Raw genomic sequence first — 19,851 nt, forward strand, 5'->3', positions numbered from 1 at the left:
GGTCATTCTAGCTCGTGAAAAAATTCTTAGCCCGTTTGATGGATGCGAAGAATAGATATGTATCCGGGGAACCCTTCCACCCATAATGAAACCCTTGGCTTGCACATGAAGTACGTGAGAATATTCACGGAATGTACCCAAGTTTTGCCAGTGTGTTTGGGGCCCCACCCCAGTGCCCCACGCCAAAAATGAATAAAATCTGACACCTAACACACGTTGCGTCACTTCCAGGCAGTATTTTAGGGTATTTCGGCTCGGAAAATCGTAGAAAATGCATACAGTGTCGAAACAGGACAAATTTTGGCATGCGTGCTTGCCATGGTCATTCTAGCCCGTGAAAAAAAATCTTAGCCCATTTGATTGATGCGAAGAAGAGATATGCATCCGAGGATCCCTTCCTCCCATACTGAAACCCCTGGCCTGCACATGAAGTACGTGAGCACGTTCACGGAATGTACCCAACTTTTGCCAGCGCATGTGGGGCCTCACCCCGGTGCCCCAAGCCAAAAAAGAATGAAATCTAAGACCGAATGCACGTTGTGTCACGTCCATGCAGTATTTTAGGGTTTTTCGGCCCGAAATATCGTAGAAAATGCATACAATCTTGAAATGCAACAAATTTTGGCACGCAAGCTTGCCATGGTCATTCTAGCCCGTGAAAAAAAATCTTAGCTCATTTGACAGATGCGAAGAAGAGACATGCATCCGAGGATCCCTTCCGCCCATACCGAAACCCTTGGCTTGCACATGAAGTACGTGAGCGCATTCACGGAATGTACCCAACTTTTGCCAGTACCCGTGGGGCCCCACCCCGGTGCCCCACGCCAAAAATGAGCGAAATCTGACACCGAACGCACGTTGTGTCACGTCCGGGCAGTATTTTAGGGTTTTTTAGGCTAAAAAAATCGTAGAAAATGCATACAGTGTCAAAACGCGACAAATTTTAGCATTCATGCTTTCCATGGTCATTCTAGCCCGCAAAAAAATCTTAGCCCATTGGACGGATGCGAAGAAGAGACATGCATCTGAGGATCCCTTCCGCCCATACCGAAACCAATGGCTTGCACATGAAGTACGTGACTACATTCACGGAATTTACCTAACTTTTGACAACATGTGTGGGGCCGCACGCCGGTGCCACATGCCAAAATTGAACGAAATCTGACAACGAATGCAGGTTGTATCACGTCCGGGCGGTATTTTAGGGTTTTCCGGCCCGGAAAATCGTAGAAAATGCATACAGTGTAAAAATGAACTGGAAATTGGCGTGCATGCTTTTCATGTGGATACAATGTCATATAAAAATATTGGGTCCATTTGAAGGATGTCAAAAATAATGTCCTTCCAGACAGGCCCTTTGGTCACCCGAATGGCTTCCGCTGGAGTAGGTCAAATTTTGGTCATTTTCAAATGCACACCAAATTTTGCCAGCAGATGGGCATGACCATCCCGGTGGCCAAGGCAAAGTTTCAAAGAGTTCGGACACCGAACGCACGTTGTGTCACATGCAGACAGTGTTTTAGGGTTTTTCGGCTGAAAAAACCGTAGGAAATGCATAAAGTGTGGATAATCACTGAACATAGGCGTGCATGCTTCGAATGGTCAGTCAAACGCGCGAATAAAATTGGGCTCGTTCGGTGAAGTGGAAATAAAACATGTGCCCCTCCGGCGGACCAGAACTTGATATATTGTGCAACAAAACTGTGTGCAAGTTAAAAATACAAATAAAAAGACATCAAACATCAATGATCTTTTTGTGTAGAATCTGAAATATCATTAGGAAACTTTTCTAGTTCGGAACCGGCGAAGATTCCTAGTGCCAATCCAGATCGTGCACATAGAGTTCAGTGAAGACCCATGCTTGTCGTAGTTGCGTAATAAATGTATTTAAGGTGGTAAGCGACTTGTTGCCATCGCGAGGTGGGACTAACCTAGGTCGCCCTTCGATCGAGCGACGAGCCTATGAGTTACTCGGTCGGTTTAGTGCGTCGGGTTAGTGGGCCAACCCACGCGGGACGCCATGACGAGCGACGTCCGTCTATTTGTTGGATTGGCCTGTATTGCCCGCACAGCGTCGTGCGAACCCAACGTCGCCACTCTCCTGTAGTGCCCTCGTTGACCGTCGCTCGCGCACCCCCCACGACGCAGCCACCCGCTCGGTCGTGGGCGGCCCACGTTGACTATCGGTCACGGCCCCTCGACGACCCTGCCTCTGTACTCCTGGCCAGGCCGTCTGTCGCCCGCATCCCATCCGCGCCACATATCCCCCAAGATCCGTCGCGGCCTGGCCTAACCAGTAGCCACCATGAATCCCAGGAGAGGTCTTTTCCATCGCGACGAATTTCTGTATTGTTTGTAGTCTATATAGCCTAATCGTACAACTGAACGTGAAAAAAAATTACATGCAGTATGGACATCAACGGTGTGATCCCATGTTCAGTAGAGAAGTGGGTCAGCTTCGTAGAAAGATTTACAAGTTCTCAGTGATTTAGGTTTTACGATACAACATTGCAAGAAATATTGTTTATTCCGCCGATAAAAATGAGAGATTTCTTGCTGCATTTCATGATAAAAGGTTATAATCCGAATAGTAAAAAAATTATGATACAAGAAGCAGCCGAAAGTAAATGTCTTATTTCACTACGTCCCGATGACATGTCCAGTATATTTTGGATTAAAAATGAAGGTCTTGACTTTTTTGTGTTCTTAGTACGGAAGGAAAAGAGGAGTCGAAAATACCAACTCAGTTTGTGAACAAAAAATATGGTAACATTATGATAGACGACTTAATCCAAAAAATTGTGAGGAATAAATCTGTGGACGATGAGTTTCTCCGGATGGCGGTTCTAGTTTTGCTTGGGACTGTTATTGCACCTATGTCCGATGTTTACGTCCCGAAGAAGTACTACGTGTGGGTGCATGATGTGAAGCTCATCAGCAAGTTTAACTGGAACGCGTTCATGTTGTGAACGTGTTTGACGGAGATCGGTAAGGTTATGCAAGACGGCCATGTTAGGAAGTGGCCAGCTGGCAACCTAGCCCTAATATAGGTACCTTTCATATGATTAACTGTGCTATTTAACGGTATGTACTACTCGTCCATTCATGATACTTACGTAAATTGTGTCATTTGTATGCAGTACTTATACTGGGAGAAGGTGAAGCCGACCACCGGACCCAAATATGACCCTTTATCGCTGTTGAGCCCCCTGATGAAAAACTGGACAGAATCGTGTGCAGAGAGAAGAGACAAGTAGGACGATGACAATGGTCGGGGTCATGGGATGATACTACTTTTTTTGTTCATATGTAATTGCATCGTGCATTCATTGACTGAAGTACTTATAATTGCATCAAAAAATCATGGTGCAGATCGATGACTGCATTACGAATGACTAGAATGAAAAAAGTTGCGGAACAGCATGCCGATAGTAATAAAAAACCTACTAGCAGAAAGTCATCCGTTACGGGACGGAGGAAAGTGGATACTTCATTGCAGTTTCCCGAGAACCTCAAGCCTTTTATGGACCGGATTGTGAAAGAACTAAAGGACATTCGCAAGGAAATTGTTCGTCTTCCTGAGTTATGCCCACAGGTAACATTTTGATTGTTTAGTAATCACGAAGTGTATTATGTTTTTTAACTTACTGCAAATTAATTTTATTATAACTTTGTTATTTTGCAGAGATTGATAAAGAAAATGAATCAAACAGGTGTGCGATACAAACCCGGCAACATGGAAGGGGAGGAGGAAAATTTGTTTGGAGACAACAGTGAAAGCATGTTTGAAAACAAGTTTCCTCAAAAAGAATTCACGTATGATGACATGCACACACCTGATGGCCGAAAGGGTGGTGAGAACTCTGATTTCAATTCCCTAGGAGGCAAACCATACAATTGCACTTCCCCTTATTTAAGTAGCTATAGGGGTGACAAGGATGATCTTATACATTTACCGGAAGAGTCGGAAAAAAAATGAGGCATCGTCTTTAAGGACAGATGAAATATTATCATCGACGAGAATTCCAGTGAAAGCAAACGAGCAAGAAGTGTCACAGGGGATGTTAGACGATTGTAGCGCTATCGAAGAGAAGAAGGAGGAGACTGTCAGGAAGCGAAGGATGACTATGTCAAAATACTAGAAATCTCACAGAGCAAACCGAAAAAACGTGCGAGACGTAGCACCAAAACGACTAAGTTAACTACGTTATACATATGACCCTGACTTATGTTTCTTTACAATGTGCCCCTTAGTTATGTGAGTTGGTTTGCAGAACTATTTAATGGAAAAAGCACTGAGAATGATAATAGTGTGAAGGATTTGGTCCGTGCCGCCATGCAGTACGTCCGAGCACACGAGAAGTCACCAAAACATAATAACCATGAAATTTTCAACAGTGGTTCATTTATTTCAGGTTATCGACGCTTATGTGTCGTACATTTTGGATAGTGATATGGCCGATCGTTATCTAGTGCCAACACATAGGGCTCACTGGCTTCTACACACTCGCCCGACTCTAGTCAGACCACCGAAGTCGGGCGACAACAATGACTACGAGTCACGTGGTGAATGAACCTTTGAACAAATGCATGACCGAATATTTTGTGAAACCAAAGGTAAGTTTTGTAAGCTACAAAATGCTTTACGTGACTAACATATGCATCAACCAAGGTTGCTCAACATGCTCGAATTATCATGCAGGCTTATTTCCCTCTTAACAAGAATAACAACCACTGGATTACGGTAGTCTTGCACACATGTAAGGAAGAGTTTCAGGTTCTTGCCTCGTTGATGGGAGAACAAATTTCTAAATCTACTACGGAACTCATTGAGGATTTTGTAAGTTTCATAAACATGTAGGTTTTGCTGAGACTATCATTTGTTTACCTTTTCGATTGAATGTTTGTCCGTCGTTCAAATACTTTTGCAGAGAGAACCACTTTCAGGTGATATCCAATATGCAAATGCTAGTTTAATTATTTCGTTCCCCGACGTCTCTGCATGGCCTATTGTTCCGTACAATATGCCCCAACAAGAAGATGGGTGAGTACCTACTTGCATGTACTGTCAAAACATTGTATACTTGCGTGTTGTCCGAAAAACATGGTCTTGAAAATGCACTTTCATTTATGAAAAACAGGAATTCATGTGGCCTTTTCCTCCTTCGATGCTTTCAATACTGGGACGGTGACAAGTTCAGAGGGGTTTGTTCACAGGTCGGTAAATTTTATTTTGCGAAAATCATCTTTGTTAATATATCCACTTGTTCATATTACAAGCGTGTGTATTTATTTGAGGAATCCATCGATGATTCGAGAGAATGAATGGTATCTTCAATTATTTTCTCATCGAAGAATAAGCTAACAGATGTGATGAACAAAGTTATTCGTCTTAAGGACAAGAAGAAGAAATAACTATCGCACGTAGCAGTGCTAGGCGTGCTTTCATTTTAGTTAAATATTTTCCAACGTGTGCTTCAAGATTGTCTACACACTTTTTATTTACCATTTACGTACGGATTTAAAATACTTCGCATCGGACGTTTGTATGATTAAAATGCATACGGTACTTATTTTCAATATCATATGGACAGTGAAATATTTGTTCTAAAAATTCTATATGCTTTATTTTCTGGGACCAAAATTTACAAAAATTGCCCGAGCTTACCAGCAGTCCAGCCGATCAGTCGCCCAAAATAAATAAATAACATATTACGGCCGGCCCGGCACGCGTCGCCCCGACCCTCTTGCCGGCCGGGCAGTCGAGCCCACCGGTCCACCCGAATAAAACAAAACTAGTGGGCTGGCCCGGGCAGGCCGCCTCGACCGCCAACTCGCGGTGCACGACGCCTACCGGTTTGTTTAGTACCACCTCGCCGAGCGAGGGCGGCGTCGACCGGTTTATATACTAGGATCCCCGACTGCTTTGAACTCCGATTAAAATTCGCGCCGCACGCTCACTTGACCACCCTGTGGCCCCGGTTACCGCCGGTCCAGAGACCGGAAAAGCCGTCATGTACTGGCTGGATAGTGGCCGGCGAAGTAAGGCTCAACCGGCGGCCTGGGCGGGCACATTTTTTTACTTATAACAACAGATAATAACAATTTATATATGCATAAATAAAAGAAACTATAGTGCCATCAATATTACAATCAAAACACATATTAAACAAGTCTCCAGTACCAATTTGTGACAAGAACCTAAATATAGTTGTAGCAATGTCTGACATCAACAAAAACAAAAAATTCACTGTGACTCCAGTGCCAATTTCTGACAAGAACATAAATAAAGTTGTAGCTATTTCTGACTTCAACAAAAACAAAACAATTCACTGTGAACCGTCCATAAAGTTGATGCCATGTCTGTGCTTTTGTGGTCACGCCATGTTCCTGCATATAAAGACATTAATATATGTGAACCATCCATAAACGGTTAAGTATATAATTGTTTTGAGGAATGAAATAATAAGAAACGAAAACACATACTTAGGATTTTCAGGACAATTATTCCTAAAATGACCTTTTGTCATGAATATACCGCATAAGCGTTCAATTCTCTCGTCGAAAGCTTTTGGTGTACCGTTCTTAGTGATGTCAGGCCCATCTTTACCCTGGGCTTTACTATTCTGCTTGCGTGCACCTTTGGTAGAAACTTTCAATGGATCACCGACCAACACATGATCTCCATTCAGCTGAAATGCATCATGAGTACTAACCCTATTCTGACTCACATAATCATTTTCGTTAGCGTCCTTGTTCTCTATTACATCCTCCAGAGCAGCCTTCAACTTCTCGAATAAGAATGGTTTATTGCATGCGACATGAGATGCTTCTGCAGATAGGATAGTCAACTCACTGTACTTGGTTCTCTGCTCAGTACCTGCCTAACCCCAGGCAAAAATATCACTAGTGCGCTTCACGGGCAGTCCACCCCTAGCATTTTCGCGAATCTTCGTAGTACTAAGCACTTGGGTATGTCACGTAAGCCTAGCCGGGTCAAAACATATAAAATATGTTTGCAAGGGAGACCTTTGCGATTCATACTTTCACAACTGCATTTCACTGTTTCTTTAGAGTTACCAGGTGTATAGTCCACTTTTAGTCTGAGCTCGTTGTTATTTTTCCACGCCACTATGAATCTCTGACTGGTGGCGCCTCTGCATCTCTCAACGATACGAAGCTCCTCTACCTTCTTCATATCCTGCTACAAGATATAAAAGTTTGCCACAGTGAAGTCACGAGCTGCAACATTCTCAATGTGTCTAAACTCATCGAGTACTGCTACTGGGAGTGTCTGTGTGGACCTGCAGTCGTCGTACGACTTGTTTTCACGCAGCCGAACGATACAGTTCCCGTAATGCACAACCATGTCAACAATCGTCATGTCGGAGTCTAGATGCATATGGAGGGATGAGTTCAGACTCCCTCTCCTCTGGTTACTCCTCATACCAAGGAAGAACCCACTGGATAGATATGATGCAACCCAAAGCCTTTTCTTCCTGTACATCCTACGCAACCATGTTTAAGTTTTCTCTGACTGACATTTACTTGTCACTAGAAGAAAAAGGGGCTTTTGTCCCGGTTGGTAAGGCCCTTTAGTCCCGGTTTTTGAACCGGGACTAAAGGGTCGTTACTAATGCCTCTCCCCTTTAGAACCGGTTCTTACACGAACCGGGACTAAAGGCCGCGGCCACGTGGAGCTCCACCTTTAGTCCCGGTTGGTGTTACCAACCGGGACTAAAGGAAATTTTATGATTTTTTTTGAAATTTTTTTATTTTCAAATTTTTGAATTATTTTAACCTCTAATCTCTAATCATCACCCCTCATCACTACTCAATTTATTCTCTAATCTCTAATCACCCCTCATCATTCCAAATCATCTAACTTCCCGAACGGTCACCCATCCTCCCACTCCCCCAGCCTGAGCACGCTTAACTTCCGGGTTCTATTCTCCCTCGTTTCCAAGTCTGCACTTTTTGTTTTCCTGACAATAGTAAGATGTCAATCCTATTAACCCTCAGGAATTTTGCTTGAGCATCAAGTGACACATTTCACTGTTTGAGTTTGAAACTATTGTTTTTAAAAAACAATAATTATTTAGTAACACTGATATTTCTTGAATAATTAGTTTGACCATTGTTTGACCACAGTTTGACCAGATTTGACCAAAATTCAAAATAACTGAAATAATTATTTAGTAACACTAATATTCTAGAATAATTAGTTTGACCATTGTTTGACCACAGTTTGAATTTTTTCGATTTTTCCACTCTAGATCTTAAAAGCCCGTAACTTTTTTTCGTTAGGTTTTTGAGGATTTTGAAAATGTTTAACGGGGTCCCCCAGTTAAAATCGGATGTAACTTTTCGAGTAGATAATTTTTCATATAAAAACTTTTCATCCGAGTTCGTATGCAAAAGTTATGCCCATTTTACAAATTCCAGAGAGATTTTGCAAATAAAGTCGAAATTCATATTTGTTAATTTTCCCAACAACTAGACCACATATCACATGGGAAACTTATTTTATTTTATTTTTTTGATATTTCCATCATTTTCTTTTGTTTTTTCTAAAACTGAAAAGGCGGTCGGGGGGGGGGGGGGTAGAGCTTGAAAATGGGACCTTTAGTACCGGTTCGTGCCATGAACCCGGTACTAATGCCTCAAAGCCCATTAGTACCGGTTGGTGGCACCAACCGGGACTAAAGGTCTAACCTTTAATCCCGGTTGGTGCCACCAACCGGGACTAATGGGCATCGCACCCTTTAGTCCCGGTTCGTGGCACCAACTCGGACTAAAGGGCCCAGGTGAACCGGGACTAATGCCTTAGCCGCACGAACCGGGACGAATGCTCACATTAGTCCCGGTTCGTGACTGAACTGGGACTAGTGTGAATACTGCCCTGTGACCAAAGCCCTGTTTTCTACTAGTGTGTGAACGCTGCCCATCTCTATTTGAACACTTCATGAGTGGCAGCATAGTAAATAAGAGACCTGAACTCCTTAAGGGACTTGTGGTGAAGGCGTTTCTGCATGTTCTTCTCGATATGCCACGAACAAAGTCGATGGCACACGTCCGCAAGGACCTTCCTGATGGCCCTTATCATGGCTGCATCTCCATCAGTAATTACAGACCTGGGCTTCTTCTGACAGTGAGCTCTCAAGAAGGTCTGCAACACCCAAACATACGATCTTTGGTCTCATTGGATACCAAAGCACAACGAAGACAGTGGTGCAACGATGGTTGTTTAGACCAACAAAAGGTATGAATGGCATTTCATACCTATTCATCTTATATATCACTAGTAGAAAAGGGGGCTTTTGTCCCAGTTGGTAAGGGCCTTTAGTCCCGGTTTTTGAACCGGGACTAAAGGGTCGTTACTAATGCCTCCCCCCTTTAGTCCCGGTTCTTACACGAACCGGGACTAAAGGCCGTCCACGTGGACGCAGACTAGAGCTCCACCTTTAGTCCCGGTTGGTGTTACCAACCGGGACTAAAGGAAATTTTATGATTTCTTTTTTGCAAATTTTTTTAATTTTTTTTTATTTTCAAATTTCTGAATTATTTTAACCTCTAATCTCTAATCACCACCCCTCATCACTGCTCAATTTAGCCTCTAATCTCTAATCACCCCTCATCATTCCAAATCATCTAACTTCCCGGACGGTCACCCATCCTCTCACTACTCCAGCCTGAGCACGCTTAACTTCCGGGTTCTATTCTCCCTCGTTTCCAAGTCTGCACATGTTGTTTTCCTGACAATAGTAAGATGTCAATCCTATTAACCCTCAGGAATTTAGCTTGAGCATGAAGTGACACATTTCACTGTTTGAGTTTGAAACTATTGTTTTAAAAAACAATAATTATTTAGTAACACTAATATTTCTGGAATAATTAGTTTGACCATTGTTTGACCACAGTTTGACCACAGTTTGACCAGATTTGACCACAGTTTGACCAGATTTGACCAAAATTCAAAACAACTGAAATAATTATTTAGTAACACTAATATTCTAGAATAATTAGTTTGACCATTGTTTGATCATAGTTTGACCACAATTTGAAATTTTTTGAATTTTTTTGCCTCTCCAGATCTTAAAAGCCCCGTATCTTTTTTTCTGTTATGTTTTTGAGGATTTTGAAAATGTTTAACGAGGTTTCCCCAGTTAAAATCGGATGTAACTTTTTGAGTAGATGGTTTTTCATATAAAAAACTCTTTCATCCGAGTTCGTATGCAAATGTTATGCCCATTTTACAAATTCCAGAGAGATTTTGCAAATAAAGTCGAAATTCATATTTGTTAATTTTCCCAACAACTAGAGCACATATCACATGGGAAACTTATTTTATTTTATTTTTTTGACATTTCCATCATTTTCTTTTGTTTTTTCTAAAACTGAAAAGGCGGTCCAGGGGGGGTAGAGTTTGAAAATGGGACCTTTAGTACCGGTTCGTGCCATGAACCGGTACTAATGCCTCAAAGCCCATTAGTACCGGTTGGTGGCACCAACCGGGACTAAAGGTCTAACCTTTAATCCCGGTTGGTGCCACCAACCGGGACTAATGGGCATCGCACCCTTTAGTCCCGGCACCAACCGGGACTAAAGGGCCCAGGTGAACCGGGACTAATGCCTTAGCCGCACGAACCGGGATAAATGCTCACATTAGTCCCGGTTCATGACTGAACCGGGACTAATGTGAAAACTGCCCTGTGACCAAAGCCCTGTTTTCTACTAGTGTGTGCTGTCGAATACAGTTACATCACCGAAGTCAATGTAATCCCGGCATGACTGAGAATCACACCAGAACAGGTTTTTGAGCCTGCCTTCTGCGCCAACAGTGTGCTCAAAGAAAAAGCCGGGATCCCTCACCTTTCTGGTCATCATGATTCCAATAGCAGTGTCAGCATCACCCTTTGCTAGCAACTTCATTTTTTCTACGTAGCACATGTTATAAAGCTTCCTCCTCTCGAAACCAGCCTTCTCGTATGAGCCATACCTACTGACGAAGTTGTCAAAAATCATATGTTTTCTGATCCCAGCACCTACATAGCTAAGATCTCGAGCTTCTGATATTCCTTTATCTGATTATGACACTGGAGATAGGTAACTTCGTCCGGTCTAGCAAGGATGTGACTATGATCATCGCTGAAACAGCTCACATACCAAATTGAGCACTCTCTATCAAGCTACACTATTAAATGGGCTTCGCAATCGCATCGACTCTCCGGTCTCAGCCTACGCTTCCTTCCTTCCATGGTACAAAACTTGGGATGTCGTTTCCCAGCCCTCGAACACACTAACCTCCTCAAGCGCATAGGTGTGCCAACACCCTTCGCGTATTGCAGTTGGTCCCTCCTAATGCTGAATCCATGTTTTTCGCGAACTCGTTATAGAAATCGTATGCCTCCTCTTCTAACCTGAACTTCATGGTCATCACCTTCCAATGCCTGTCCAGTGACTCCTTCTGGTATTCATCATAACCGAAGTCAAAATTACACTCATCACCAACGGCATCCTCATCGTTCCTGCTTGGGCCACCGTCATGTCCCTGCAAAAGAATTAATATAGAACCTTCCATGTCAGTAAGTTGTTGTATGCGTGAATCTCATATATAAACACTTTTCATAACTTACTTTGCTCGAGCTCTCATCATCTGATGCATAGACATCGCTTTCGTCCATGTTATCATTGAATATGTTCAGCTCATAGAACCCTTCCGCATCCATCTGCGCACATTTAAAATAAGACATGTAAGAGGTGGTGCGGTTGTTATGTTATTCCGTACCATCCTTAATTTAATATGTACATATGGCTACCACTTTCAGCATAAGAATCATCTATATCTATATCCTCATTGTCATCATTCTCACCTTGCTGTACAAAGACAAAGAATTACATTCCAGTGTCACCAGGGTTGTTTGTATTTCATGTTTTTGCAACGTGTACAATACTTACATTGCCACTGTAAGATTCATCCAAACTCATATAATTTTCCGCGGCATGTCCGTCCTCATTGAATGACAATGAGCCATCCTCTCTATCGCCACCATCGCCGTCATAAACATTTTCCCAATCCATCTGTACACGTACAAATATAGTCTTTCCCAATTCAAAAATCACGTAACATAATCACAAATATAATCATTACGTGAGGGCGACGACGACGACGGCGTGTCGGCGACCAGAACGATTAGTGGAAGACGAACCTCTGTTCTTCTCGCCACGGAAAGGGCGTCAAGACTCCTCGTTGCCGGTGGTGCGGCTATCAAGGCTCCCCCTCGGCAAGATACCGCCGGTGAAAGCGGCGGCGGTAGACAGTAGTCGAAATTAGGTTTTGGACTAGTGGCGGCGTTGGGCCGACCTAGGGATGAAAACGGAGCAGAAACGGACGGAATTGAGTGCTATCATATTTGTTTTCATATTTTTTTGCAGAAGCGGAAACAAATACAGAAACCCCGGAAATGAATACGGAAACAGATACTACCGGAAACGGACACAGAGCGAATACAAAGCGGATACGGAAACGGAAATAGGCATTGATCGGAACTTAAAAACCCCTTGAATCATAGAGAAATACACACAAAAACCAACAAATTTAATGAGTTGTCAACATGGCTACAAATTAATATCATTATGTTAGCAACTTAGCGTAGTATTGTAGTAGTACCGGACAATTGCGTATAGGGCCAAGCTGAGTACATGTGTGGTAGTAAAAGTTGGGCCTTAGATCCATTCTACTAATTATGTCATTGTGTTCTCTTTTGTGGTTGGGCTATGAAGCAGCTATAGGTCTATAGTAAAAACAGAAATTCCATATTCACGGTAACGGAAAGTTCCATTTCCATGCATGTTTCACCGGAAAACACCGTTTTGTTTTTGTTTCCGTTTCCGCATAAAAAATTCCATTTCCACTTCTGTTTTGCAAATTTCTATTTCCGTTTTCATATTTCCTCTCCGTTTCCATTTTTCCTCCGGAAAAACGGAAAGTTTCCACTCCATTTTCAACCCTAGGCCGACCCGTATATTTTTTTTCAGACATGGGGGCCTACAACAGCAGGCAGGCGCACGCGGACGGGCTACAGCAGCGGGCGGGTGTACGCGGGCGGGCAGGCGACACGGGCGGGCGTACGCGACCGCCCCGTACGGCAACGCGGGCGGGCGTACCGGGCGGGTATGCCATACGCCTTGTGAAATGACCCCCTGCCCTTTATACGTCTTCGGGGGGGGGGGGGGGGGGGGGGGGGGGGTCGTACCGAAGCGCGTCTCAGAGTGGAATTAGGCCTTCAGAAAATACTGCATTTGTAACATAAAAAGAGAGCGATTATAGATGCATTTTCAGATAACCATGAATTATCATTAATATACATGCAAGAGATAAATTGTCCATTATATCAATTATATTGAGTTCTTTAAACAGGAACCTTTTGTGTAGAATTTACAACATTGCAGTTTGCATGGAGAATAGCAGCATGTTGGTTCGATGGTTTGCATGGATAAAGGAAAATATTGGAGTAGATTTAAGCTTAAGGCAAAGAAGATGTCAAAAGTATATAATGTGTTTCTTTGCAACAACTAAAACTGACAATATTGACCCCCTGGTTTCTTAACATGTTACAGTTTTGAGGATTTTTATTTCACTGACATTTTCTTTCTTTTGCCGTGTATAAAGTCAATTTGAGGAAAACATTGACTAGAGTGACCAGATGTTTAAGCATGGCTGAAGGACATCTTCCGAATGAATCCCAGTGAGCTCGAGGCCAAGATATAAAAGGTTTCTCAAGATTCCACTCTTGGCTAAAGGATGGAAGCATATATAATCCAAAGAGGGTGGTCATCTTTGACATTGACGATGCCTTACGGAGGGGCGGGAGCCTCGGTGACAGAAGAACAAATGGGAGGCTTCCCCGCCACGCAAAAACAAGGCTCCACTGTCCGTATCCTAGACCTCAAGTACACAACTGTCGTCGAAACGATTGGAGAAGATGGAATGATTGCTGATTTCGTAAACTTAGATAGACAATATGACAAGTCTTGTTAGACTAAATGTCAAGTCTGCAACTTTGGAGTTGAATGTATGACAAATGTTGTCGGCATCCAGAGTTGATTTCTCTCCCTGGCAATGTACAATCTATCTTTTTATCTGACATATATATGGATAATTTGAAATCTTCAGTTTGATGGTAAAAAGTGTGATTGTTTCTCTCATCAGCCATACATATAAATAATCTATAGAATCAATGTTTCAAATAAATACACTTTCTGGAAACTTAAAAAATGAGTTACAACGTACAACTCTATCGAGGATATTAATTTTGTCTTTTGATTAAGTAGGCTCAAACTTCAGCCCAAGTCAAAGAACGCAATCTGTTTGATAATTTGGACAATCTTCCTTCATTGTTTTTGTAGCTTCTAAACCAGAAGCACAAAAATCATAAAAATTTACTGAAGCAAGAACCTTTTCATCCTATATTATTCTATAAGTATTTTTGTGTTGAGGAAGCCTCATTAAGATGGCTAAGAGCAAGACTCAACTATGAAACATGTCAGCCTTAAGGACAACTAACTTGGAAAATACATATCTTCACAAATCTTGAAACTTCATCCTGTGACACAATCTACAACTAGCTCATTTCATACATCGTACATTGACATTTCAACCTGTCTATAAGAAATCTCTCTACATGCATTCTTTGACCATTAACAAAAAATCTCTACACTATTTGATCACAACATCAGCAGGGTTGATCCACAATGTGTCGCTCTGCTAGATGAAATTGCAACTTGTTGGTGGCTTGGAGAGAACCCTGACTGGACACAGGATACCTTCCTCAAAGCATAAGTTTGATCATTCTCTGGACCAACAGTAGTATAAATCACACCTTGAACCCATTCATTGCAGTGAAAAGCTGTCACTTAGAAGGAAGTTCGAGTCTGCTGGTGCAAGTGATAACTAAATCATATGTACTTAATCCTAAAACAAATCATATGTACTTAACGAACTGCATTATCAAAATCCAGTGATGATATAATAAAGGTGCACAGGTAATAATATTTACATCCATATTGTGGTTATGTAGATGATTAACTTGTGCTTCTAATTGTCCCCTTCTGCCATTAAGTGTGACAACTTTTTCTTTCAGTGCACCGATGATGAGATCTTGACATTACTTGTGTACATTTCCAATAACTGAATATTACAAAAAAAACACCACTGTTGGTGCAGAAAAAAGCATACAGTTGCACTGTAATGGGTGAAAAATGAATAAAATTAAAGATATTTTCTCTGACATGTGCTGTATGGATATACTAGGCAAGCCAGCGCCAGCAAGAGCAACAACAGCGGCATATTATATACTACACAGGACACAGCAAACACTTCAGTACGAGAGGAGCGCTGGGTGGGGAAACGGACGGCGTTGGTGGAGGCGATTGCAGGCGACGGCGGAGGCGAACCCAGGCGGCGGAGGAGGCGAATCCAGGCAGCGGCGGCGCGCTGTGAACCGGTCGCGGCAGTCCGGGTCGAGTCCCCAACGCCTGGGATCCATGCGATACTCTGGAAAGGTAGGAGCCGAGCCGATCAAGCCTGGAGCCGAGCAACGTTTGGGAACTGACGTGGAGGAGACGATCCGTACGATGCAGAGCATGTCCACGTGGTGCGAATCGAAGGCGGGGTTGCAAAGGAGGAGGTTTGTGCCGGTCTCCACCGATTTTTTTCCCGGCCACGCGGTGTCTCCTCGCGGCCGCTCGGCCGCTATAAAAGGAGCGACCCCGGGAGGAAACAGCCACCCTCTCCCGTCTCAGCTCTCACCACGCCACCCGCATCCCAGCCGCACGTGCCCCCGTCGATCGCCGTCTTCCCCGCTCTTCTCCTCCCCTCCCTCATGGCGCCCACGCCCTACTTCCTCCTCGGCGCCGCCCCGGAAGACACGCTGGCGGTTGACACGTCGGCCCATGCCGTTGCGCCGGACCAATCTGATGCGATGGCGCGGGCGGGGCTGCGCCACCAGGCGGCGTCCGGGCCGGGAAGGCAGCAGGCGGCCTCCGGCGGCGGCGGCAGCGGGACGCCGCTCAGGAAGACCCCGAGGCGCGGCCCCGGCGTGGCGGAGCTCGAGCGCCTGCGCTGCGGCGGCGGCGGGGCGCCGCCCAGGAGGACCCCGAACCCGCAGCGCGGCCTCAGCATGGCGGAGCTCGAGCGACTGCGCTGCGGCGGCGTCGACCCGCAGCACGACCTCAACTCCGTCGTCCTGCAGCAGCACCACGACTACCTCCCCGCCTTCGACGCCGCCACCGGATCCCGCTACTACTCGCCGCTCCTGGCAGATAGAGGAACGCGGGACCCTGCCGCCGCCACCACCAACGCGCCATACTACTCCATCCACGATCTCGACGCCACCATAACGGCCGCTCGCAAGGTACGTGCATTGGCTCTATGCGTTTGCAAAGCTCGGCATCATTCATCTAGATTTTTCAGAACTAACTGATGACTATGTTGCAACAACGAATCGACATGCAGGAGACGGCCGGAGAAGGGTTCGAGGCAGCGGAGGGGAGGGAGGAGGTGCGGGGGATCGAGTTCTTCCCGACGAGGGTCACCAGCCACGGCGGTCCCGACGAGTCCGAGCTGCGCACGACGCCGCCCTCCTCCTCGTCGCCGCCCGGTGGCGTCGGTGGCTCCCTGGACCTGTCCCTGAGGCTCTAGCTAGGGTTTGGACCTCCGAGTATCCGGCCGTAGATCCATGAACGAGTTCTTGGATTGTTTTGATTAATGCTTGTCATTTCGGGAGCTAATAACAGTTTGCCAAACATGCATGTATCGGATGAAACATGTATGTAATCCATATTAATTAAAATCTATAAATAGACTTATATTTAGGAACGGATGGAGTACTACCCCGTTTCTTTCCTTTTTAATTCATTTTCATTTTTTGAAATTCAGAATATTATTTGGTTCGGGAATATATTTTTAATTCATGAACATTTATTCAAATTCATGAATATTTTTTGGATTTATGTACATTTTTTTTGAACCTTTTCAATTCATGTGTATGTTTTCATATTCATGAACATCTTTTGAACGCGGTCATTTTCGGAAATTGGAGAACTCTTATGAATTCAAGAATAGTTTTAGAAAACTTCCAAAGATACTTGGAATTCATGAATATTTTTCTTTTAGCCAGCAAGCACTGGAAAGAAAACAGTGGAGCGAGAGCTACGACAAAAACAGTAGAGAAAGTTTTATTTTGAGAAACAACAGTAGAGCAAACTAAAATACACAAGCTACTGCGCTGGGAAAAAGCACTAGTGGGCCCTGCCCATAGCGCAAGGGGCTGCACGAGCCCTTCTCTTGGGGCATAGTGAGTAGGACTGTAGGAAAACGTAATCACAAAAGAAAAAGTGAGTAGGAGGACTCGGTGTCAGTGTGCTAAATAATAAGTGTAAGAGTAGGACACTAGCATTTGTGTCACTTTTTGCTGATCCCCATAATAACTGCTATTTTGGTGAAAACATATGATATGTTACCGTAGCAGAATGGGTATAAACATTTGTATCGTGAAAGTTTAAGGAGCTCGCTCTAAAATCGAGCCATAGCTTCAACAAATCACAAAGTGTAGTCATACATGAAATGTCTCATATATTTTTTCCGAGAATGAGGAACTCTCCCATGTGAGTTTCTTGATCTTTTGATTCCTGCTTTCAATTTTTTTAATTATCTTACATGTATCAATGCTCGGCTGTAGCTTGCTTGGTTTGCAAGAATTTTTTTGTAGTTGCATTGTTTTTCTTTTATACATGAAACTTTGGCTGTAGCTAGCTCGGTTTGGAGGTGTGCCATCTTGCAGTTCATTTCCTCGACATCTAATTTGATGTCTGGAATATTTTCTTTCATTGACATTCAGGTAAGAAAACAAAGAACAATGGATCACTGGTAGAAAAAGAGGCTTCCATACGCCCCCATTAGTCCCCAAAACAATCGAACCGCGACCAAAGGGGTCTTTAGTCGCGGTTCGGGAGGAGACCCGCGACCAACTATCTGGGCCCAGCGCGCTCGGTCGACAGCTGGCGGACGGGAGGGGCTTTAGTCCCGGTTGGCCTGGCCAACCGGGACTAAAGGTCCCCGAAGGCCTTTAGTCGCGGTTGGCCAGGCCAACCGGGACTAAAGGCCCATCCAGCTGGCGGACGGGAGGGGCTTTAGTCCCGGTTGGCCTGGCCAACCGCGACTAAAGGTCCCCGAAGGCCTTTAGTTGCGGTTGGCCAGGCCAACCGGGACTAAAGGCCCATCCCTATATATAGGACTCAGCTCACTTCACTTCACTCAGCTCACTTCACAATTTTCAGAAGGGGGTGGTGGGTTTGCTTTTGGTTCCTCCTATGCACACAAGGTGTTTGATGAAATGCCCGAGAGCCTGAAACAAACATGATATGAAGTGTCCGAGCCACACTTGAGCTTTCTCATTTATTTTTCCTCCGCGATCGCGGTTAGCAACTTGAACCTTTCATGTGTCATTGATAAAATATGCATGTGTGTAGTTCATTGTTTAATTTGTATTATTTCTAGCTAGTTAGTTTAACAAATGCATGATGGTTAATTATATACTTTATATAATAATAATGCAGATGAATCGGCAATGGATGTACGGTCCCCGACTCTCCGGCGAGTTCACTACGGGTTTGAAAGATTTCCTCGTAGTGGCAAATGCGAACAAGCAGCAAGGTTTTATTATTTGTCCATGTGCTGTCTGTAAGAATCAGAAGGGTTACTCCTCCTCAAGAGACGTTCACATGCACCTGCTTCGGCACGGTTTCATGCCAAGCTATAATTGTTGGACCAAGCATGGAGAAAGAGGGGTTAGAATGGAAGAAGATGAAGAAGGGGATGATATCGATGACAACTATCATGATCATTTCGGTGATACTTTCATGGAGGATGATGCTGAAGGTGGGGAAGGGTTAGGTGAAGGTGAAGAAGAGGCACATGATGAGCCCGCTGATGATCTTGGTCGGACCATTGCTGATGCACGGAGACGCTGCGAAACCGACAAGGAGAGGGAGAATTTGGATCGCATGTTAGAGGATCACAAAAAGTCGTTGTATCCAGGATGCGATAATAGTCTGAAAAAGCTGGGCTGCACACTGGATTTGCTAAAATGGAAGGCACAGGAAGGTGTAGGTGACTCATCATTTGAAAATTTGCTGAAAATGTTGAAGAATATGTTTCCGAAGAATAACGAGTTGCCCGCCAGTACGTACGAAGCAAAGAAGGTTGTCTGCCCTCTAGGTTTAGAGGTTCTGAAGATACATGCATGCATTAACGACTGCATCCTCTACCGCGGTGAATACGAGAATTTGAATGAATGCCCTGTATGCACTGCATTGCGTTATAAGATCAGAGGCGATGACCCTGGTGACGATGTTGAGGGCGAGAAACCCAGGAAGAGGGTTCCCGCCAAGGTGATGTGGTATGCTCCTATAATACCACGGTTGAAACGTCTGTTCATGAACAAAAAGCATGCCAAGTCGTTGCGATGGCACAAAGAGGACCGTAAGTCCGACGGGGAGTTGAGACACCCCGCTGATGGAACACAATGGAGAAAGATCGACAGAGTGTTCAAAGATTTTGCAGCTGACGCAAGGAACATAAGATTTGGTCTAAGTACTGATGGCATGAATCCTTTTGGCGAGCAGAGCTCCAGCCATAGCACCTGGCCCGTGACTCTATGCATCTACAACCTTCCTCCTTGGTTGTGCATGAAGCGGAAGTTCATTATGATGCCAATTCTCATCCAAGGCCCTAAGCAACCCGGCAACGACATCGATGTGTACCTAAGGCCATTAGTTGAAGAACTTTTA

This window comes from Triticum aestivum, chromosome 1D (assembly GCF_018294505.1).
Source record: "Triticum aestivum cultivar Chinese Spring chromosome 1D, IWGSC CS RefSeq v2.1, whole genome shotgun sequence".
Taxonomy (NCBI): domain Eukaryota; kingdom Viridiplantae; phylum Streptophyta; class Magnoliopsida; order Poales; family Poaceae; genus Triticum; species Triticum aestivum.